The 25,116-nt window shown below is 44.7% G+C and overlaps 1 pseudogene across 1 annotated transcript; it reads left to right on the top strand.

Moving 5' to 3' along the window:
* The first annotated feature begins 179 nt into the window (after positions 1–179).
* LOC310864602 lies at positions 180–24,590 on the top strand (annotated as a pseudogene). The gene is made up of 9 exons (XR_014571060.1): positions 180–469; positions 1,014–1,074; positions 1,342–1,614; positions 3,302–3,492; positions 7,835–8,004; positions 9,064–9,280; positions 22,081–22,972; positions 23,321–23,426; positions 24,453–24,590. The product of XR_014571060.1 is annotated as an uncharacterized misc_RNA (transcript).
* The last annotated feature ends 526 nt before the right edge of the window (positions 24,591–25,116 follow it).

The following is a 25,116-nucleotide window of genomic DNA, read 5'->3' as shown; positions in this document are numbered from 1 at the left end:
TCCTCTCATGCGCAAAATGAACCTTAATTTGCGCACAGGAACTGTACTACATTTAGTTTATTGCACTTGTCATTTCGTCCGGTTATATAGTGTTGAATGCGTAATAGACCACGATGGAAAACAAACATTTTGGCTTGTTTGTTTCTTGTGTGACTTAATCACCCATTTGATGTTTATTTATGTATTTATTCTTTATTCTCTCTCTCTCAGTGGAGTCGTCGGGCGTCTTTGAGCTGAAGATCCACTCCTTCAGCAGCGCGCGCAGCGTGTGCAACGGCCCACAGGGGGGCGCTGCTGCCGTCAGAACTGCCAGATCTTCTTCCGGGTGTGCCTGAAGCACGCGCAGGACGTCATCGACCCCGAGCCGCCCTGCACCTACGGCACGGCGCTCACCACCATCTTCGGCGCCGACCGGCACTCCGTCACGGAGAGCGCGCCCATCAGCGTGCCCTTTCACTTCAAGTGGCCGGTACGGAGAAAGAATCACACCCGTCTGTGTGTGTGTGTGTGTGTACTGTACTCTGTACAGTACTGTGCTATTGTTATGGTTGTTATGTTGGTCAGTGTGAAGCACAACTGCTGATACTGTAGCCCTTCAGCCATTCTGACATGAGATCAGATTCTAAAAATGTCTTCTACATCCTGACAGTTTCTGAAAAAAGCTGTGTTTATATGTCAGTCGTTCTTCGATTTTTCTAAAATAGCATATCTACAAGCTCGTAGCCCCCCCCCCCCCCCCCCACACACACACACACAAAATTATGATCATGTTGGCCGGTTGTTTACCTTTTCCTGTCTTTCGCTCTGCTAAATTGTCTTCGCTGGAATAATAATAGCTGTCCGACCATGCCGTTTTCCACACTTTTAAAGTGGTTAATAATTGAACCAACATGCGCGCGTTAAACCATGCATATGATCATGGTAGCGTATATTATATATGTATTAATAATGCAGAGGTGGAATGAATTGGTTCATGGTTTATTAATGCGGCGCAACGTGTATCAAATTTGCAGGGGACGTTTTCGCTGATCATCGAAGCCTGGAACGCAGAGTCATCGGATGACTTGTCAACAGGTAGGAAATGCTCTTACATACCTTCACCACTATGAGGCACTGGTGTTCTCAATGGCTCATTCATTCATTCATAACATATATCCTTTTGCCACATAGCCTCTGACAGCGATTAGCGACCATGACCACAAGAATAGGGCTACTTTGCTAATTTGGGTTAGCTCCAATCATGGTTTTTTGGGAGCGATCTCCGTCACCGACTGTTTTCCTCGTGACTTTAATCGGTGCATTTCCGTTCCCCCCCCACCCCCCCCCCCCCCCCCCCCCCAGACAACCACAACAACCTGATCAGCCGATTGGCCACGAGGCGGCGTCTGGACGTGAGCGAGGACTGGTCCCAGGACGTGCACCGCGGCGGCGGCGTTGACGACCGCAGCGAGCTGCGCTTCGCGTACCGCGCGCTCTGCGACGACTACTACCACGGCGACGCCTGCTGCCACCTACTGCCGGCCGCGAGGACGACACCTTCGGCCACTACGCCTGTGACTCCGGCCGGGAGACGCCTCTGTCTGGCAGGCTGGACGGGGGAATACTGCTCCGATCGTAAGACTTTTGTTGTTATTATTCGTTCATTCAGTTTTTTGTTCGCATTTTAGACCCGGGGACGATTCTATACAAATGCCTTCTAAATCCTGTCAGTCGTTCTCAACATTTCCATGTCAAACACCCCCGAAAATATATGTAATTGGCCGCCGACCCCAATCTGAAAATATGTTCTTCCAGGAACCCCCCCCCCCCCAACAGAAGCAAAGATTTGAGTAAAAAAAAAACGTTCGCCCTGAAAGAATATATATTCAAAGATTTGCGCCACAGTTTCACGATATTTCCCCCGTCCTGAATTGGTTAAATATGAATATACTGCTCAGATTGTAAGATTTACAGTATAATCAATGTCACTGCTCCTCAATCAGTCAATGCGACAATCTGATGCTTTTAAATGAAGACACCGCTCGGATTGATATTGGTCATTTGTGTTGAGAGACATATCGGGTCGATGATTTGGGTCTGGAACCTCTCACGAGGTTCCGGGGCGCGATATCCCTGTATGGGTCGGGCCCTCCGAGAGCAGTGGAGAGGGCTCCACCCTTTTGTTTTTGCAGTATCGTATCCAAAAAAGTAAAGGTACTCATGGTCACCAGTACCATGTTTTTACCCAATGCAATCTTACAGAAGCAGTACTGAGCATGCTGACGGGGGTGGACTGGCCACAGGCTGACTCAATTAGCTATTTAAGCTTAATTTAAACGGTTCTTTCACCCCCCGCTCAAAAATGTTTATACTTTATACTTCCACTCCAAATTCTAATACCTTTTACTTTTTTTGGATACGATGATATTCCCACACAATGATAACCGACGTTACATTAATTAACCGCAACGAGCCATTTGAGTGGCCGTGTTCACGTCGTAGAATGTGAAAATGGGCCGATATATACAAGCCTATAGGTGCGAGAAAAATACAATTTAAAAATGTATGATTTACTCTATAACGGTTTGGGGGGGAGGGAGGGAGGGAGGGAGGAGGGGGGGGGGGGGGGGGGGGGTAAGAAAAGAGAATAAGGGGTTCTGGCGCACAACCTTGGAATTGTTAAGTCGAGCAGTTGTCAACACCATCGCGGGGTTTCTGCAGCAGTGTGTGAGTGGATGGAGTTGGCTGAGGTCTGTTCCTTTTGTTTGGACCCCCCCCCCCCCCCCACGGGTACCCAGGCGGGGCCCCCGGCCGTCCGCTTGCACACACACACACACACACACACGCGGGGACACGCGCTGGAACTTAATGTGCGCTGCCTTGCGTGAAAAGACACGGCATGTGTTGCTTTTGTTGGTGAAAGACCAGCTGCTTCATTGAGCACTTACAAATACTTCTTCTTCTCGGGGAGGTGTGTGTGTGTGTGCGTGTGTGTGTGTGTGCGTGTGTGCGACAGAGACAGAGCGAGAGAGAGAGAGAGAAGAGCCAGGTTGGGGCAGAGAGGGGAAGGGGAGGGAAGGTTGTTTTGTGATGTGAATGAAGAACAAGGCTACATGCACACACGGTGTGCGCACACGGACACAAACACACGTGCCACCATCCATACTTACAGTACATGTATCTCTCTCTCTCTCTCTCTCTCTACTCTTTCCTTCCTTTCACTTCTTCCCATCTCTACCTTTCCTCCCTCCCTCCCTCCCCATCTCCTCTCTTTCCCTCCATCCATCCGTCCTCTGTCTCCCTCCCTCTCTCCCCCAAACAGCCATCTGTGCTCCGGGGTGCTCGGTCCCCACGGCTACTGCGAGGTCCCGGGGGAGTGCGTGTGTCGCCAGGGCTGGCAGGGCGCGTCCTGCAGCGAGTGCCGGCAGCACCCGGGCTGCCTGCACGGCACGTGCACGCAGCCGTGGCAGTGCAACTGCAAGGAGGGCTGGGGAGGACTGTTCTGTGACCAAGGTGAGTCCTCCATCCATGAATGAGAAAACCTCCATTAAGACCCTGTTTAGGGAGCATCAAGGACCCCCCAAGGATTATCTGTATTTGGGCTGTGGACCCCCCCATCTGAAAATATGTTGTTGCCCTCGGAAGCAAAGATTTATAGTTAAAAAAAACGTTCGCTCTGAAATAATATACATTCAAAGATTTGCCCCCACAGTTTCACGACTTTTCAAAAATAGCAGATCTACAAGCTTGAGCTTGTAGATCTGCTATTTTTCAATAGCTAATAGCTATTTTTCAATAGCTAATAAATACCACATTTTCACAATCTAAAGCTAAATAATAATGGTTTTAAAAAGTGGTGACACAGATGTGTTCATGTCCTATAATTGGGTTAACTGAGGCTTACAGTATAAGGTGCAATCCCAAAGGGACTTTTACGTTACCTGCAGGGCACCATTTGTGACACTCAGACAAACATGCTCTTATAATCCAGAGCGATTTACAGTAAGCAAGAACAACAACAAAGAAACATGGTAATACATCATGCTATACTGTACATAAAAAGGTCATCCTGAATCATACAACGTGAAGGTAAAGCATACTGTCATGTGTTCAAGAACAGGTACTTGAGTGCAACATCAAGTACAGTATACAGTTTTATTACTTAACTCGAGTGTTTACTTCATAGTACTCCACCACATCTCAGAGGTCCAAATCATGTTCAAATCTGTCTTCACGGGACATGTTTTCCATCGTTATGTGGGTTTGCTACTGTATACATGTCTCTTTGTCAGCCGAGTTATCATTATTATTGTATAACCTAAATGTTGAGATCAATTATTGGCCCACGGACCAAGGGTGGGTGTACACATTATTGCAATTGGTCCATTCAGTCACCACAAACTACAGTATGAATGTATTCATCACCCCATTGTATAGACAGCTAGACACCGCTGGAATAATGGTTATCAGACATACATAATTCTAATAATATAAGGCTGTATCTGGAAAAACAAACAAACAAACAAATGTGCATATAATAGGCAAATGTATTGACCAATTCCAATCATGTTTACACCCGGCCGTGCTCCATATGGCATTACAAAATGTCTATTAAAAGCTTACTATGTTAATAGAATATACAAAGGGATCATTTCTCCCTCAAAGTGCTGTTTTGGGTTCATGTTAATCATCCATGAATCCATAATTGTAACCTCTGCTGTCGCTAACTATAGCAAGCACTGTAGGACCCTTACCCTTACGGGTCCATTTGGTTCCATGTGTTTCCATGAGTTTATTTACATGTTTCTTGAGTTAGGGTCTCAGTGGAGGGCTGGTCCAGATGGTCCCCAGCTAAATGACGGAGAGTTTGTAACCAAAATGGACACCGTTATACAATCTTTAACTCTTGGGTCCGTTTTGGTTTAATTTGATGCTCCCAGGAGGAGTTAAATGATTGTTAAACATTCGGCATTATGTCCATAAACATTAACTTAGGTCCATTTGGTTTCATTTTACTCTCTCAAAGAGTACAGTTATTGTACAGTTGGTACCACATCAATACATACAGCATGGAAGTGTGGACAAAATCTTATCCAACGCTAAATATGGACCTTGACATGAAACAGGTTGAAAAAGCACAGTGTATGAATTAAATAACAAAGGCTTTCCTTTCAGCATGCTCACTTTACAGTAAGAGAGATATGCTGCTGTAGTTTCTATTAGAGTGGGATCCCCATTGATGATGTAATTGGTGGGCAGGTTTCTGAACTGTCCACCAATGAGACACGTCGTACACGAGACAAAACTGTATGAAGATAAGAGTGACAATGGGTTGAAGAAGTGGTCCTTTCAAATGTTTAAAAACGAATCTTCACCCGTTTAAGGAGTAATTGACTGGGAACGTGAGTAAAGTCATGTTAACGCATACACTAATGTTGGAGGTGTTACCAGAGGGGATTTAACATGCTCTCTATAGCGGTGCTCGGGAACTGAGACAGGATGTTTAGCATTACATGACTATAGAGACACCTTCTCTGTCATTTCACACGTCATTTCAAAATCCACTCGCTTCATTTGAAAGTGTGAAAACGAGCGATGCCATTTGACCGTCAAAACAGATCCACACATTTGCACGCGTGTGTCGGATCAGATCAGAGTAGAGGATAGAAGCACCAACAACAAGACAGAAGACATAGTCTGTTTGATTTTCACATCCCTCGATGCAAAATAGATTGCAAATAGATTTGAAAAGGATAATTGGGGGGGTGAGAGCCGAGGTGGGGAGAACTTGTTTTTGTCAACATCGATAGAATGGAAAGGAAATAAATTCTATCCTATGAGTATACTATATAAAACTAAATCTAAAAAAAACAAAAATATCAGCAGAATATATATATTTACTTGGTGTCCGAAAGGTACATGGACCTCTCCCTTCCCTGTTTCTGCCATCAAGGGATTATCCCAATTTAGATACGTATAGCATAGCAATGTCATAAAAAGCCAGTTTATGATCCCCAAAAACCAAATCCCAAGTGTTAAAAACGTGGCTTTTGTCATGCGTTCAGAGCTGTGAGCCTGGGAAACTGGAGTGCTTTTAAGTACTCCCCCCCCCCCCCCCACACACACAGACACACATGCGCACACACACACACACCCTCTGGTACATTTAATTGTACCCTTGAAAGAGCACACTTATCTCACCTGTGACATCCTAAATGTGGTGAAGGACACACTTGTCACGTAGGTGTGTGATGCCAAAGGCTTGTGCCGGTCGTCTCTAAAAAGAAATACAGTTGTCTCTCTGGGACAAGTTTAGAAGCCATGAAATGACACGCTCACACCCACCCGTACCTTGTCCTATAGCTGTCTTCTGCCTTGTCCTTGCGTGTGTGTGTGCGTGCGTGCGTGTGTGTATGAGTGTGTGCTACAACCCCCCACCCCACCCCAAAACAGATAATGAATTCCCCACCGTGGTTCCGTAGCCTGCCAGGTTCAGCAGCCATCCAGTCGAGTTCACTCACTGTCTCTGACGTTATCACTACCATGTGGCGCTTTGATGAGCAGCTAAAATATGAATCCAGCAAACTCAGTGCTTTCCAACAACATGAGGCTCTGAATAGGTCAACAATTCACTGTTGGAAGGAGGCAATCCGTCATCAGGGTCTGTCAAAGGAGAGACCAGCCCTGGTGACAACAAGTCAATTCAACCCTTGATGACACTTATAATACTGCAGAAGCAAAGGGAATGCGGTCGCAACGGGCCAAATGAAACAGGTCTCCTGAGGAGGCGCGTCTGAAGCCTGTCCAGAACTATATGGGATGGGATTCAATGAATTGTAGTCATCATTCTGCATCTCTGGCTGACTTCCTGTTGATTTTTTAGGTCATGGCTCCAAGAAGCTTCTTTTGTAAGTCGTCTGGACGTGAAACATGCCGTGCATACCAATGTTGTAGTGTGTGTGTGTGTGTGTGTGTGTGTGTGTGTGTGTGTGTGTGTGTGTGTGTGTGTGTGTGTGAGTGAGCAAGCGTAATGTTTCAACTTCGAAACTTTGAAACACAAACCTTTTAAACCAGTCGCTCTAAATGTGAAATTAACTCATATGACATATACTTAAAAGGTGTAAAACTCCACAGTGAATTTTGAAGTTTGTTTTACGATGTCATTATATTAGATAATATCTACGTGTTTCTTTGTCTGTCTGTCTGTCTGTCTGTCGTGGGCTTGTATTTATCACAGATAACATGAAAATGGTTACCAAATATGACAATATTTGACATACTATAATAATAATAAGAATAAAAAAATACATTCACACAAATATATACGCCTATAATACGCACATCTTTCTCTGCTTCTGGTTCATGTAAACACAAACATTGTCCTTATTTTTTTCCCCTTTAATTTAGCTTACATTTGCGTACTATAATAGTCCACAGTAGTCCACAACATGCAGCTTAATGCTGTGACATTACCGTCACCATTTAGAATTGACTCCGAATTGAATGTTTTTTGAGTCCAAGCGTAACACAGGTGTCCTCATATTAAAACCCATTTTGGGGCGGGAACCCCTTTTGGTGCTAGCATCATGTTATGCTTTAAGGCTTAAGCTATTGAAAAACAGCAGATCTACAAGCTCATAGCGCGCCACCGAGTGGCGCGATACGAGCTTGTAGGTCCGCTATTTTTTAAAAATCGAAGAACGACTGACATTTTTAGAATCTGATCTCAGGTCAGAATGGGTTAATCAGACCAGTGTGTGTCCAGTGGAAACCTCTTATGAATCTGATCTCAGGTCAGAATTGGTTTAATAGCATTGGCTTCCTAATAATAATGCTTGTGTTCTTTTTCGCGCAGACCTGAACTACTGCACCAACCACCGGCCGTGCCGTAACGAGGCCACCTGCACCAACACCGGCCAGGGCAGCTACACCTGCGCCTGCCGGCCGGGCTACAGCGGCTCCGACTGCGGCGTGGAGACCAACGAGTGCGACAGCAACCCGTGTAAGAATGGAGGCAGCTGCAACGTAAGTCATTCACACACACACGTGCGACTGTGGCTCAGGAGGTATAGCAGGTCGTCCAATGATCCATGGGTCGGCGGTTCCCTGCTCCTCCTCCTGTCTACATGTCGAAGTGTCCTTGGGCAAGACACTGAACCCCAAATTGCTCCCGATGTGCTGGTTGGTATACCTTGCATGGTTTCTGTCGCCATCGGTGTATGAATGGGTGAATGTAAAATGCACAATCTATGTAAAGCGCCTTGGATAAAGGCGCTATATAAATGCACCATTTACCATTTTACACACCCCGTATAAAAACTTAAGAAAGAAAACGAATTAGCCCCCAAAAATAGGGATGCCAGGTTTATTCATGTGTCGACGATGACGTCGCAAAGGTTTGAAAATTACTCCACGGAAGCTCCTCCTGACCTCAACACGATGGCAGTGAAGAAAACAGAAGGGAATAATAACCGCTATCATCCTCAATGCCGATTGGTTGAATGATTTGATGGGTTTCCCCCTGGCCACGGTGACGAGAGCCGGACTCGGAGGCACATAGAAGGACTGCGGTCAATTTACTCCATCGATCGCGTTGCTTAACCAGGAAGGCTTAAAAAAGACAGTTATAGACATTAGGAATTGCTTGACTTATTTTTAATTGTCTTGCACACAAACGCTCCAGCAGTTTGGCTACTATTCTATTACTAGTTTTGCACGTGTGTTATCACAGGATAATTCATTCATTAGTTAAGCTAATTGTTCACGTTAGAAATCTTTGAACTCGGGAAGTATGGCGGCGACGTTGTATGTAACAATGTGTTTGGTCCGACGTACCGACAGTCCCACGGTCACGAGTCCGACACCCTGCCCAAAAACCTGACCTCACTGGAAACCATGGGCTATAGTTCTAACCTGCCATGGGTTAGTTTTAACCTGCAGCGGGTGAGATTTTTAACCCGCAGCACGGGTTAGTCGTAACCGGCCGCGAGCGTCGGGAGCGAACTAATGCCTGTCGGACTGTGTCTGTCTATAACAAAACGTTTACGCGCCCCGTTATGTAACCGTACCCCTCCCTCTCAACAGGACCTGGAGAACAACTACTCGTGCACGTGCCCCCAGGGCTTCTACGGGAAGAACTGCCAGATCAGCGCCATGAAGTGTGCCGACGGGCCCTGCTTCAACCGGGGCACCTGCGTCCCGGGCCCGGCCGGCGGCTACAGCTGCCAGTGCCCGGCGGGTTACACCGGCTCCAACTGCGAGAAGAAGATGGACCGCTGCAGCAGCGAGCCCTGTGCCAACGGTAAGATGCTCATGCTCTCTTACGCTCTCCATAAATGGCAGCGTGGCGCATGAACGTGTGTAGCCATGTTGCCATAGAGCATTTTATAGTGTTTTACAATGTCTTTCACATGCACACACACACACACACACACACACACACACACATTCACACACTGACTGGTGGAGGAAACCATGCAAGGCACTCGGTCATCATCGCTCAAGGTAAGGACACTTTCGACATGCAGACCAAGAGATGCCGCCGGGGAATCGAACCAGGAACCTACCCTACCGTCCCAGGATTAACCACATGAACCCTATAGCGTACCTATCCTGTCGTAGTAGTACCTGTTCTGTCGTAGTAGTACCTGTTCTGTCGTAGTAGTACCTGTTCTGTCGTAGTAGTACCTGTTCTGTCGTAGTAGTACCTATTCTGTCGTAGTAGTACCTGTTCTGTCGTAGTAGTACCTATTCTGTCGTAGTAGTAGTAGTAGGCGAAAGAAAGTAGTTGAAGCAATTTGGTGTAGAGGGGAAAAAAGTAGTGTTGGAAAGTAACTACTTAAGCGCCGTGCTGCCATTTTGAGTATATTTGTTTACTTGAGTGTTTCCAATCTTTCAATACTTTTACTTGTACTCCACTATATTTATTTGAAAACCGTAGTTACTATAGTTAGTTTATAGATTTGGATTATTATTATTATTGTTACAAAACATAGGCTAAAGTAACCACTTCAGCCCTATAGACATTTCAGTCCTTTGAAAATAGCAAATCTCTAAAAAACTCACAATATGTCACATAGATCTGCTATTTTCAAAAGATGTTTAAACATTTGAAAACTCGAAATGAGACACTCCGCATGATGGGTACTTTTACTTTCGGTGCTTTTTTATGCCAATACCTTTGTACTTTTACTCAAGTACACTTTGAGTATTTCTATATTGCAGTTAAGTAAAACATTCTAGTACCTGGGCTACCCCGGGTCAATACCCACTGCGTCTCACACTACAAAGCATATTGTAGTTTGATAAATCTTAACAGAATGTAAAGTCCGCTCTCATAATGGTATTCAGAATGAGGTTGATGTCATAGCGTGTGGCATCCATTTTTGTAGTCTTTTTTTGGTGACACCTATGGTTGCTCCGTTTTGCCTTTAGAACTGCAATTACCAGAATTCAGTCCAAATCAAAGTCAGGGAGGTACTGCTCTACAATGAACAATGCAGCGTCCTAACGCTGAGGGTAATTTGGAACACAACGACATTGTGAGAAATGGTATTTATTAACTTGAAAATACAAAAAACGCCATTATCTGGAATGGTTATTGTGAAAAATATACCATAGAAATACATGGCTAAAAAAATAATCTAAACAAACAACAACAACAAAGTAACTTACACATGTGTTTGAAGACATTTGTTTGTAAATCATTAGTTTGGTTGCAAACCAATCAGCCACATGCTTCATAGCAATAATTATAAAACAATATAAATTGCTTTACAATGACTTATAAAGTCCAGTATGAGTCTATTATGATCTGCTTACTGAATCGTGAATAGTTATACAGTAAGTAGTCATAAATACTCATCATTACAAATCATTACTTTATCACAGCTAACAGTATTTATAACTGTATTATATTAGTTAATAATTTGCTGGACACTGGCAGACCATTTGGCCATACTTCCTGGTCCCTACCATGTTAAATGTCATACATAATAATAATTGCAATAGTTCACAATTATTTATAATGACCGTTAGAATGCATTGTTATCACTGTTAAAAAGGCATTCTACTGTGATTATAAGTCACTATAGGACTATGTGGTTAGTCGTAATCTGTTGATTTACCAAAAAACTGAAATATGTCAAACGTATATGGAGCGTGTCTTGAGTGTACAGGGTTTGATGAGGTCAGATCAACATATGGAATGTCAGAACAGGTCAGCTCCATATATGGAGTTCTAAGGGTGGCAGTGTCTTGAGTGTACAGGGTTTGATGAGGGCCCAGGTAGGGCTGGGGGCCTTAAGTTCCGGGCCTTTTGAGAACTCTAGTTCTCACAAAAAGTCAGTGAGTGTCCACCAGCAAGTATGAAGTATTATATTACTAATACTTAATAATGTAGAATGTGTTCATTGTTATGAATCATTATGAGGATTTACGAGTGATTATAACTAAAAGTATACAGTGTTATATTATATACGCAGGTGCATTATGTGTGTATGTGTTTATAATGCATACTAGGGATGCATTGTGTTTCCTATACCTAGGAAATTACCATGTTACAACATTGAGGATTAAAGATGTTGTAAGTAGTAATGTTTTTGGTTAAAAAAATATATATAATAATAATAATAATTTAGCTTTATGTTATGATAGCATCCCCAGCTGTCTTCAAACACAAACCACGTTTTCAGGTGTAGGATATGAAACAACACCAGGGATAAAACAAGTGGAATTGGACGCGAAGATTTGGAGAAAATGTGTAACTCACCTGTAATTGTATTGTCTGGTTTTACTGTATACCAAAGAGCTGGAGGCATTCTATATGTATAATACGGAGCTAAACCTCAAACAAATTGCAACAGAAACTCTTTAAACTTTGTTGTTGTTTCATGAATATGTTGGTAACATAACATATACAAAAGTCCTAAGAAATCCCAGCGGTGGTAGCCTCCGTATTGTACAATGCTAAAATAGGTGATGGTACCCGTAACAACCTAAGGCGTTCTGATTGAAGTAGCATGTGACTTGTGTCAACCTAGGGGTTTTTTCATGATTCTGAATCCATCGCTAGCATTTATTTTGCACGAAAAACAGTCCTTGTGCTAAAAAAAAACGGCCACTTGCCCAAATGTGATAAACCATTACATTTGTGATGACGGCGTCACGGATATGGCCAAAACTGGAGCAGTGATACAGTTGACTGTACCCTTGAAAGAGCACACTTATCTCACCCGTGACCGTCCTAAATGAGCCCTGGTCTATTTGAAGGACACACTTGTCACCTATAGGTGTGACAACGGGGCTTGTGCCGGTCGTCTCTAAAACAGTTGTCTCTCTGGGACAGGTTTAGAAGCCATGAAATGACACGCTCACACCCACTCGTACCTTGTCCTGTCTCCCATTGCAACTTCAAACACCCGTCCTTTTTCACTTACTGTTTTCATTTATTTTTTAAATTTCGTTTTTTATTTTTGTTTTAGTCTCTGCTGGCTCCTGCCCCTCCTTATACTCTTTTCCAAAAAGGATTATTAATAAATAAATGAAAACAGTAAATGAAAAAAACAAACAAACACACTACCCAATCACGCATTAGAAGGACAATATCAGTCGCCAGAAAAAAGGACGGGTGTTTTCGATGAATTTATCATGGCCCAAATGTAACACGTTCTAGTCCAAACTAATAATGTATTTAGCCCACCAAGCTCACACTGTTTTCTTGGTGCGTGTGCACGTGCATGCGTACGTGCACGCGTGCGTGTGTGCGTGTCGAGAGATATCCATCATTGATTGATTGATTGATTGTGGTCGAATAGGGAGTAAATTGCGTGGGTACTACACCTGGCCACTATGGCTCAACCACCTCCCACCAAGTCCACATGTAGCCGTGAACAGATCACCCTACAGCCACTACAAAGCATCCACGTGCACTCTGTTCATTAACCACTTATTCCCACCGTGTACTTTAGTAGTTGACCAAAGGGCCCTTCGGCGACGGAGCAGGTATACCCCAGCTGTTTTAGCTTTGCTGCGTTTAAGGGGATAACGACCTTTCACGGGGGGTTGCTAGCTTGTAAATCAGTTCTAACGCGGCGTAAATGAAGCGTCACGTGTTTGTGCTTTGACTGTAAGTGAAGCCCAGAACTCTCCCAGGGAGGAGGGGCAACTATAGGGACATCTCAGTGGGAGACATATGCCCTCATTTATCAACGCGTTGTACACACCCGGTGTTACACCGCGTTGATAAATAAGGGCCATACAGTGGTGGAAAGTCACTAAGGTTTTTAGGTTTTCTGAGCTCAATTGCACCCTAAAAAAAACAACAGAACTTTTAACATTCAGTAGACTTTCTGTGGTCTGGGGGTTTTCTGGCTTAAACAAGTGCTCTGATTGGCCTGTGGACTGTGAGGTATAAGAGTCCACAAATCCCATATTCATTGCAGCTCAAAAGGCTCTAGAACACACAGAGAAAACCCCAGACCACAGAAAATCCACTGAATGTTCAAAGTTTCAGGTTGTGTGTGGGCGTAATCGAGGAAAAAAGAACGAAAAATAAAAATAAATGAAGATTAACGTCATGAAAAGTAAAAATTCTAGGTATTTGTAGCCTATACTTTACATTCCAATAGCCTACCTTTACTTCTACTTCTCGGATCCAAACATTGCACTTTTACTGCATGTATTTTAAAACTTTAGTTACTACCGGTAGTTACTTTGTAGATTTTGATGATTATTACAAAACATACAGAGCTTGTAGATCTGCTATTTTCAAAATACTTTTATACATTTAAAAACTTGTGAAAGGGACATCCTGCATAATGAGTACCTTCTACTTTCTAGTACATTTTGATACCAATACTTTTGTGCTTTTATTCACGTACACTTTAAAATACGGATTTTTTTTTTTACTTGTAACAGAATATTTCTACATTACAGTATTGATACTTTTACTTATATGTGAGTACGTTTTCCACCATTGGAAACATAGGTTACTTCAGTTCTGGCTGATATTTATGTTTATATATTTTATTAAGTGGAGCCCCCCAGGGCTGTATACTCGAGCCTCTCGTTATTGTTCTTCTCATCCTTATCCTACAGAAAGCTCATTTCATTGATGATAACCTAAAAAGAAACCGAAGAACACTTTCTAACCTCATGGTAATTCTTTGGTTAAGGTTATAGGGAAGGTAATTTGGGGTAAATTAGTCCAATCCACTTTATTCATGTGGATTACAACTAAATGTTTACAATGTGCTGCACATTGAGAATCAAATGCTAAATACACTGTCGATCTGAAGACACAAAATAAACAACAAAAGGATATACATCACTGAAAAGTACAGGACGCACGCAGGAGTGTCAGCAGACCAAAAATCTCTGAAAGAATCTCCTGAGACAGGATTAGAAGTCGGGTTGTAAAGGTGGCTCTTAATCTGATTTGATTTGCGCATTCCATAAAGTGAGGTTTGGGCGACGGCGACAAGTCACCTCTGGTCTTTTTTATGTGTCTTTGGGAGTTTCAACTGACCTCTAGAAAACATACTGAGGTGCCAAACCTATCGGTGATTTAAAAACAAACGACAAAATCTTCAAATCAGTTCCGAAGCGAACAGGGATGGCTGGTGAATTGGAGTGTAAGGCCCAGACTAACCACAGACGTGCAATGGAGGCTTTGGTTCAAGCCAACATTAAGGGCATTGCAGTAGTCCAAACGCATGACGGGCACACGCTCTAAAAGAAAAGCACAGACTTGATTTGAGCGAGCAGCCTCAGATAACAAAAGCTGGCTCTGACCCCAGCATTCATGGTCAAACAGTCAAAGCTTTTTTGTTGTGTGTGTCTTAATTCCTGCGCGCACATGTTCCACAGTTGATTTGCAACTTTTATTTATTTATTACTAACAACACCACACATTTTGTTGTTGGTTTATACGAGAGCAGATTTCTGCTTCAAATAGCATGTTAGCATCTGTGTATACACTACGGACGGTTTGGCACTCACATGTGACCCAGCTGTCACGTGGCTATTCGTCCAGAGCTGTAATAAAGCCTGGGAAACTGGAGCAGTGGAGTAGCCCACACACTTTCTGACTGTACCCTTGAAAGAGCACACTTATCTCACCTGTGACCATCCTAAATGAGCCCCCTGGTCTATTTGAAGGACACACTTGTCACATAGGTGTGACACCGCAGGCTTGTGCCGGTCGGTCGTCTCTAAAAACAGTTGTCTCTGTGGGAAAGCGTAGAAACCGTGAAATGGCACACTGTCTCTGACACTCACACCCGTACCTTGTCCTGTCTGCCTTTGTCCTTTGAGGCGTCTGGTTGGGGGGGGGGGGGTCAACCTTTCTTGTTAAAAATAGCCTAGATCGATGGATCAGAACTCTCCTCTGAATTTAACTGGTTGGTCTAGTTCTCTATGGTGTTGAAGTTGGTACTTGGAATGCATTACATATATATAGGTTTATTCCTTTGTACATTGTCCATTAATGATATGTGTTAAGAGATACACAATAGCACAGGGCAAGCTACAACCACACCTTAGACGATTACATTGCAATTACAGTAAAAAAACAAGACCACACATAGTCCTACTCAGAAAACAAACAAAATGGAGCCAGAACCCTTTGTTTATCTGAATAATAAGCAGGTGGACTGTCTCTTATAAGTACTGTAGCAGGGCAGAAAGGTCTATCATCCTGCCTGCCATAGTTTATTAGTTTATTTTTTATGAGAGAAGTTACTGGGCAATTCATTCAGCGAGTTCTGATTCAATGGCCATGATTGACAGCATGTTCAGTGTCTGTCACTCTCATCAGTAGCTATTGTTTAAATGTAAATATGATCCCAGACATACATAGCTATAATAGTCCATCAGGACTAATGAGACATCTTAAATAAATCAGTCCCATCGGTTCACTTATTGTCCGCACCCGCACATGACTTTGTTTTTTTCACGTTGACTGAAGAACCATCTGGTGTTAGCATTATGTTATGCTTTAGCTATTGAAAAATAGCAGTGGCGCGCTACGAGCTCGTAGGTCTGCTATTTTTGAAAAATCGAAGAACGACCGACATAGAAACGTAGCTTTTTCAGAAAACTGTCAGGATGTAGAAGACATTTTTCAGAATCTGATCTCAGGTCAGAATGGGTTATCTAACACAAATAGAAACGCTGCCTCAGAGGCCAGTTTATCTGTGAAACGTCTTCCCGTCTCCTCAAAGCTCAGCTGACATAAAACACAAGCTTCTCGTCTTCCCCGGGAGGTCTCGCTATACAATCTCTCGTGTCCATCAACAAACACCCCCCCCCCCCCTGGTATACTGACAACGATCCTTATTTTCTTTTTACCAAGATATTCCAATCACCACTTAGGTTCTCCCACGTGGGCACTGTTCAAAGCTCCGGTTTCACTCTCGACATCTTAGGATACGGCGCTATAACCGTCAACTTGGCCGCAATTTGTAAATCCTTGAAACGCGTAATAGATCAACAGCTGTAGAGCGTTTTAATATGACCTTTCCTGACTCGTACCCTATGCACACTCTGAGCGCAGTGAGCAAAGCACACCGTCAGGGTTCAATGTTACCCTATGCACACACTGAGTGCAGTGAGCAAAGCGCACCGTCAGGGTTCAATGTTACCCTATGCACACTCTGAGCGCAGTGAGCAAAGCACACCGTCAGGGTTCAATGTTACCCTATGCACACACTGAGTGCAGTGAGCAAAGCGCACCGTCAGGGTTCAATGTTACCCTATGCACACTCTGAGCGCAGTGAGCAAAGCACACCGTCAGGGTTCAATGTTACCCTATGCACACACTGAGTGCAGTGAGCAAAGCGCACCGTCAGGGTTCAATGTTACCCTATGCACACTCTGAGTGCAGTGAGCAAAGCCCACCGTCAGGGTTCAATGTTACCCTATGCACACTCTGAGTGCAGTGAGCAAAGCACACCGTCAGGGTTCAATGTTACCCTATGCACACACTGAGTGCAGTGAGCAAAGCGCACCGTCAGGGTTCAATGTTACCCTATGCACACACTGAGTGCAGTGAGCAAAGCCCACCGTCAGGGTTCAATGTTACCCTATGCACACTCTGAGCGCAGTGAGCAAAGCCCACCGTCAGGGTTCAATGTTACCCTATGCACACTCTGAGCGCAGTGAGCAAAGCACACCGTCAGGGTTCAATGTTCACGGCCTTTTGTCTTTATACTAGCAATACGACAGCAGTTTACTGCACCTGCAAAGCCCTTAATGGGTTTAAAAGTGTTTCAACTTGTCTAATAAGTGATATTACACCAATTGTAACCCCCGAAAATCACAAAGGGTAATTTGACCTTTTGGGATGCACAAATAAGTCGGTGTGTAAAAAAAAAAGTTTTTGTCGTTTCTACACTTACTGCAGTGTGCAAAGACAATAAGATGACAAGGAGATAGAATGCTGTCCATTCAGAATCCATCATTCAACAGCAAGCCTTGTAATTAAATGTAGACATAATGGTAAGATAGCTGAAGTAATAATTATGTATTTTCCTACATTTTGTAATTTTAGTATGAATAAATCTAAGAAATTCCATAAATTAGAAAATGAATGCTTTAAGTCAAGAAGAAGTAGTGAAGGTAGCCGATCTACAAGCTCACAACGTGGCGCTGAAGCAACGCCGTCGCTCTGCATGTCAGCTTGTAGATCTGCTATTTTCACTAGTTTGGGTCCCCGGGCAATTAAACGTCTAATTTCGGTCTGGGGCTAAACCGTTTGGGAACTGTATGTTTTTGAGTTTATGAGTTCAATAACACTGGGCATTTATGAGTTAGTTTATGAGTTCAATAACACTGGGCATTTCCAGAATAGATTTGAGACCCAGAGTGAAAAAAAAATGGTGCTGTGGCCTAATGCATATCTATCTTTCAATTTCAAAAGCTTCCATTTCATTCATTCAAACATCCAAAACAAATGTTTAACGTTATTCCATTCAACATTTAAAAAAAAAGTTAGAATATAATATCCTATATGAAGAAAAAAAGAAGGGAAAAATAATATATTTCTTTCTGTTGTATTAAGTTATTTGCATAAAAGAGGGCTGGCTCCTCAGTGGTTAAATCACTCTCTTGCTTCCAGCCATGCATGCCGTGGCTTCGGGCTTTGTTTTGAAACGCTGTGGAGTCCCACACTGGTCTGGAATGTGAGGCTGGCACCATGCTGATAGACCTGTCTGCTTCTGTTGACTGACAAGCAGGCAGGCAGGCAGACAGACAGGCAGGCAGGCAGACAGGGCAGGCAGACAGGCTGGCAGGCAGGCAGGCAGACAGACAGGCAGGCAGGCAGGCAGGCAGGCAGGCAGGCAGGCAGGCAGGCAGGCAGGCAGGCAGGCAGAAATAGAAGGCCGATAAACATGCCTTGCCTTTAGTAAGTATTAGTAAGTACATTTATAAAGCACCTTTCGAAACAAGGTTACAAAGTGCTGAACACTAGTGACACAATATAAAACAATCAGGTTAAACAAACATAGTAGTAGTGTATACACACATATATATATATATATATATATATATATATATATATACATACATCTTTGAGGTTTGAGGCTAAGCTAGGCTAACAACACACAACCACACTACACAGATGCACGTCATTATCTCACTGCTTTTCATTTACTGAGGAGAGAACATGTTTGCCTGATCACTTAATGGTAAAATATGACAGCTAAATTAATAATAATAGTCTAAAATAAAGAGTCAGACTACAGCCTGACCCATAGCATACTACACCTCAAACTTAGATGGAAATAGTACACTTTACCTACGTCTGAACCCTGCAGTGACAATGCCATAGCAATTTATCCACAGAAACACAGTTGGTTTTGTGCTATAATATACAAATGCAACAGCTTGGGCCAGTCCATGAAGTGCCTTAAAAGTGCTTATAGGAGACACTAAAAGAAAGAACACTTGTCACGGACAATTCGGGGAAACCTTTCCACAGAGCTAAACATGCAGTGTTTTCCGCTGTGTCCAGTGCGGGAATTCCTTTTTCAGATTGTTAGGCAGAAAGTATATAATACGCTTGTAGAGATTGTGTGACTTTCTTATAGCAACACCCTTTCCTGGTGTTCACGAGGAAGTTCTGGGCATAGGGGGTAGAACCCGCAGCCTTCTGTCGTCGCCTTCCGTTATTATGCCAAGTAGTGTTTGGACCTTTGCACGACCTTTGAACCGCACCGCTCCTATTATGGGATGGACAACACTGTATGTTGAAGTGTGCATACTACGTATATTCTTTTGTGTCTCCCTATAGCTGTTTAAAAAGAAAACACAACAAAATACACAACAAATAAATACACACAATATTGGAAAGGGAACAGTAAGAAACAGTAGGAGCTGTGTATAGAGGCTGGGAGACCAGAACAAAGAATAAGTAGCCTATGTATGCTTAAATTCATATTTAGAATTTTTTTCCGATGTAAAACAAAAGTCTGAGATGATGGAATGATGATGATGATAGTCATGGAATAGGGGGAGCTTCTGAAAGCTTTCATGGGCCCACAAAGATAATCAGCTTCAAAATCTCAACAAAATGCGATTGTTATAGGAAAATGGTTACACATGAAAAGTATCACTTATACTGTACAACATTCTGGACTCTTGTTCTGATTGTCTAAACACTGTTTGAAGGTCATCATTATTTTATTGCGTGATCAGCAGGCTCCTAAATGGCTTAGTAGTACTATGTGGTTTTTTATTATGAGGCGAACACTTAATGTTAGCCTCGACAGATAACGCTGGCATTGCAAAACACAGATAAACCTATCACGAGAAACTCGTGCACACGCAACGCACACACACACATACACACACACACGTGCACGTGCACTCACATGCACACACTCTGTGTTTTCACACTGACCTGACCTCCCCGAGGTCCTCATTAGTGTGTGGGAAACGCTACTTGCACATGTGCAATCTCACTTTTAGCCTCATTCTTTCGTGTGTGTGTGTGTGCGTGTGTGTGTGTGTGTGTGTGTGTGTGACGTGTGTGTGTGTGTGTGTGACGTGTGTGTGTGTGTGCGTGCGCACTCCCCCTCTCCTAACAAATGGAGACATGTGTAAAGTGTGAAGCTGTTCGTCTGGAGTGTTGCAACGATGCGCGCTAGGCATGCTAAACACACACACACACACACACACACACACACACACACACACACACACACACACACACACGCACACACACACACACACACACACACACACACACACACACACACACACACACACACAAACACCATATAAGGACGTGTCTCTGAGTGCACGGCCGTTCCAACGACCTCCCTGCCGACCGTACGTGTTGCCGAGTTCGTCCACCTCTCTCCGCTTGTGCAACTTGCTCTCTAACCGCCTTTCTTTCTTTCTTTCTGTCGTTGTTTCGGTTTAGTTTCCCCGTTCACCCACCCCCCCCCATGTGAGTCGTTGCCAATTCCCATGGTGCACTGCTGTCCCTGTCACTCCCCCCCCCCCCCCCCCCCCCGCCCCCACACACACACTGTTTACCTGTGGAGTGAAGACTTTTCACAAGCGAGCGAGGGAGCTTTTGAACGTAGAGCAGAGGGTGATTTATTGTAAGCCTCACGCCGCGTCACGCCGCAATGCAACACAACCCCAGCCAGGGCTCCATGCCACAGAATGAACCGCTCTCAGTTCTCCCCAACCGTTGGAGACATGGGTGACTGTTGTTCAAAAACGTTACATTTTCTTTTAAATCAATTCACGATTTGACGATTTACATTACATTGGAGGCATTACAGGGAGTGTTAAAACCTCCACAGATTATGTTGGGGGGCATATACCGGTGTATATTTTGCATAAAAATACTATATAATAATAAGCTTTATAGGCTTGGTTCCATGTGTATACAGATCTGTCAGGGACCCCCTCTGGAACCCCCTCAAGGACCACTTGGTTTTCACGACCGCTGGAATGTTTTCGGCTTCCTGTCGAAGCATTTCACCCTCCTTCCCTACATTTCTTGGCTTGCCTACCATCTCTCTCTCTCTCTCTCTCTCTCTCTCTCTCTCTCTCTCTCTCTCTCTCTCTCTCTCCCTCTCCCCCCCTCATCCCCCCTCCCGCCGGTGTTTACAGTAAAGATCTTTCTCATCTCACTTTCATCTTAAAGACATACTACACCTTTTTCCGTGTTGGTGCCCAAAAAATTGCAATTCCGGTTAGATTTCACACTCCCCACCGTTGTGCTAATTTAGATGCAAGCAGGTGAAGAGAAAAAGGTTCTCTCTTGTCAAGGCACTTCTTCTTGAGGTATACTTAAGATGTGGCACTTCTTGATATGTTTGTTAGCCATCGCCTCTCCTCCAATCAATCAAGAGGTCATGTTTAGATCAGACCTGGGGTAACGGCTTGCCAAAAAGGGAGTGATTATGTTATACTTTAGCTGTTGAGAAATCTTGAAAACGTGGCGCAAATCTTTGAATATATATATATTCTTACAGAAGCGAACACTTTTAACTCAAACACTTTGCTTCTGGGGGGGGGGGGGGGGAGTCCCTGGAAAAACATATTTTTCAGATGGGGGTCCTCCGCGGCCAAATACAGATAATTCTTGGGGTCCTTGACATGAAAAAGGTTGAGCACCAACTGACACTGACATAGAAACATAATAGGGTTCTTCAGAAAACTGTTCAGATTCAGAAGCCTCTAAAAGGTCTAAATGGGTTAAATAGTTGAAATAGTTCCCCTGATGGAGTCCCGTTGATGTTCTCCTGCTGTTGTGTCAGAGGATGTCTGTCTGTCTGTCTGTCTGTCTGTCTGTCTGTCTGTCTGTCTGTCTGTCTGTCTGTCTGTCTGTCTGTCTGTCTGTCTGTCTGTCTGTCTGTCTGTAGGAACCAACGCATTGTGAGCTTTCTGTATCTGTCTGTCTGTTTGTTTTTATTGTCATTCATCCATCCATCCATCTTCAACCGCTTATCCGTAGCTGGGTCGCAGGGGGCAACAGACAGCTCCACCAGAGTGCTCCAGACTTCCCTCTCCAGAGAAACATGTTTTTTTTAGTTTGTACGACCAAACTAACCCCCTCTCTCTCTCTCTCTCCACCAGGGGGCCAGTGTTTGGACCTGGGCCACAGCGTCAAGTGCCGGTGCCGCCCGGGCTTCTCCGGCCCGCGCTGCCGCACCAACGTGGACGACTGCGCCGTCGCGGCGCACGGCGGGGGGCCCATCCCCCGCTGCCACAACGCCGGCACGTGCGTGGACGGCGTCAACGGCTTCACGTGCACGTGCACGCTGGGCTTCGCCGGCCGGGACTGCTCGGTGCGCGCCGACGCGTGCACGGCGGGCGCCGACGGGTCCGAGACCTGCCTCAACGGCGGCACCTGCTACGCCCACTTCACGGGCCCCGTGTGCCGCTGCCCGCCGGGCTTCATGGGCGCCCGCTGCGAGTACCCGGTCGGGAGGGAGAGGGACGCCGTCGTCGTGGTCGTCCCCGAAGCCACGGCGGTGACCCCCGAGGGGACGAAGGAGGACGCGGCGCTGGCCGTGTCCTTCGCCCTGGGCCTCGTCACGCTCGTCCTGCTGGTTTGCGCCGCCGTGTTCGCGCTGCGTTTGCTGCGTCGGCGCGCACGCAAGATGAAGTCGGCGTCGCAGTCGTGCTCCGCCTCCTCGGCCGTGAGGAACGACCTGGTGGCCGTGAACAACCGCAGCGCAGCGGGAGGAGGAGGGGTGGCGGCGGCGGCCGGCGGTTTCTCCTCCGGGGAGAAGGAGGCTTTGATCCTCCCGGGCGGGGGAGGAGTGGAGGGAGGAGGAGGGGGGAGGGTCGACGGAGGAGGGCGGGGCTTCAAGGTGTCCAATAAGGACGCCGCGGCGCTGACGACGGCCGACAGCGGCGACCTCCTGTCGGCGGCGGCGACGTTCAAGAACAAGATGGCTGAACGCAACCTGGCCAACGAGGAGGAGCGGAGTCGCCTCCTGGCCATCAAGGCCAAGTTTGACATGTAAGGATCTCTCATTGTCTGTCTGTCTGTCTGTCTGTCTGTCTGTCTGTCTGTCTGTCTGTCTGTCTGTCTGTCTGTCTGTCTGTCTGTCTGTCTGTCTGTCTGTCTGTCTGTCTGTCTGTCTGTCTGTCTGCCTGCCTGCCTGTCTGTCTGTCTGTCTGTCTGTCTGTTTTCTCGTCGATGTGTGAAAACGTGCCAGAGCTCGTCCCCACACAGGCCTGTGTATCTGATGGTTATCTGAACATCTCTGTCTTATCGCAGCTGAAGTGCGCACGCACGCATTCACTTTGTGCTGTTTTCTTATACTAACATTCCTGCCTCTCTCTCTCTCTCTCTCTCTCTCTCTAGCAGTAAGAGATGTGACTCGTCCATCAAGGTGCCCTCAGTGGGGGGGATCTACCATCCTATCTTCATCATTCCAGAGCAGGGCGACCAGTGTGTGTTCGCCACAGAGGTAAAGAACGCACCAATGTTTTGTTCCTGAGCTTCCCAAAATGTTCCAAATATAGCGATGCTAGACGATATGCGCGAGCGTTGTCTCGGTGAGCGTGTCGACCTGCCGTGACACTGTGTGACACTGTGTGACACAGTGTATAAAATAGGGTGGAGTGTGTATGTGTGTGTGTGTCTGCACCCAAGAATAGTACGTGAAGTGAAAGGCTTAACTTATTGTGGCAATTCTTCATAAATGGAAAATGGCGCATTTATATATATATATATCCTTATATCCAAAGTGCTTTACATTGTGCATGCTGATGATGGTTCGTCATTTTAGACTTTAGCCATATGTTATACTTCCGTTCAGATCTACAAGCTCATAACATGTCAATTTGTGTCGGGGCTATGGGTTTGTCGATCTGCCATTTTTTTATTTATTTTTACAAACTCGTGAAAATGTGTGCACGTCTTTGAATACAATTACATTTAAAGTGAACGTCTTCAACTCAAATCTTTGCTTCTGGGCCAAAATATGTCATTTTGGGGTCTCCATGTCTCCTCTACCGCCTGCCTGATCCCATGTGAACGCAGCGGTAGTGGGTTGAGTTGGTAGCTGCCCAGAGGCAAGAGGAGAAGAGGAAGGACGCAGTGAGCAGAGCACGAAAGGAAGACGGCGAAAACAGAAAACATGTGCCGTGGAATCCTCAGGAATTAGCCAAAAGAAGACGAATGATAATGTCTCGATGGTCTCACTTACAGAGTCCATTATGAGTTTAAAACATTTTCTCTTTCTTAACTCATTTAACTAATTGAATAAATAGCTGATTAGTCTTCCTGCATATTTGCACGCAATCCTCATCACATCACTGGGTCGTGTGTTCTCATCATCTATGCCGATGACTAACTCAAGTCTTTCTGTGTCTTTCACCCCAGGTGTAGCCCTTCAACCTCTGATAGCACCAGACCCCCCTGCCCCCCGACGGGAGTGACAAGGACACCACCCTATGGCATCTCTCGTCTCCCCAAGACCCTCCTCCTGCAGGAGCCTATCAGCACAGCGGAAGAGAAAAGACCGTCCTATCATCTCTCGTCTCACCAAGACCCTCCGGCAGGAGCCTATCAGCACAGCGGCAGAGAAAAGACCGTCCTATCATCCCTCTGCGAGGGCCTGATCTGTTGACAATAGCACCAGAGGACTTACTCTATATTCACTTATTTTATTTAATATTTATTTATTACTGCTGCTCAATGGAGGTGGAAAAAAAAACAAACAAGAAAAGACTTGGTTATTCTTTTTTTTTATACATATATATATATATATATACATATATAATCATATTCTTTTTTTTTTTATTGAACAATTGAGCAATTCTCTGAAGACAATGACATGAAAAAAGGAGGATTGAGAAGAAAGGCAAGCGAAAGGAGAAAGACGGAATGCCTGGCACTATTTTGCACTATATATTTTTTTATCCTTTATTTGTAAGCATTTCCTGTTAGTTTTTTTTTTTTTAATTCTATTTAAAAATGAACAAGAAAGAAAGAAAGGAGGACTTGAACCTGACCAATCAGAAAAGACCGGTGCCTTATAGCTATGGGATTGTACTTTACAATCCCATAGCTGAGCCGTCAATCAAGTCTGCCAGAGGACCCGCCCGCTTTTTACACGTTTTTGGGAGACGCCTTCGTAGACGTTTTGATTCTGG

Source organism: Protomyctophum parallelum (assembly GCF_964188405.1).
Source record: "Protomyctophum parallelum genome assembly, chromosome: 9".
Classification (NCBI taxonomy): domain Eukaryota; kingdom Metazoa; phylum Chordata; class Actinopteri; order Myctophiformes; family Myctophidae; genus Protomyctophum; species Protomyctophum parallelum.
The sequence above is the reverse complement of the archived record's forward strand: the minus strand, read 5'-3'. Positions and strand labels throughout refer to the sequence as shown.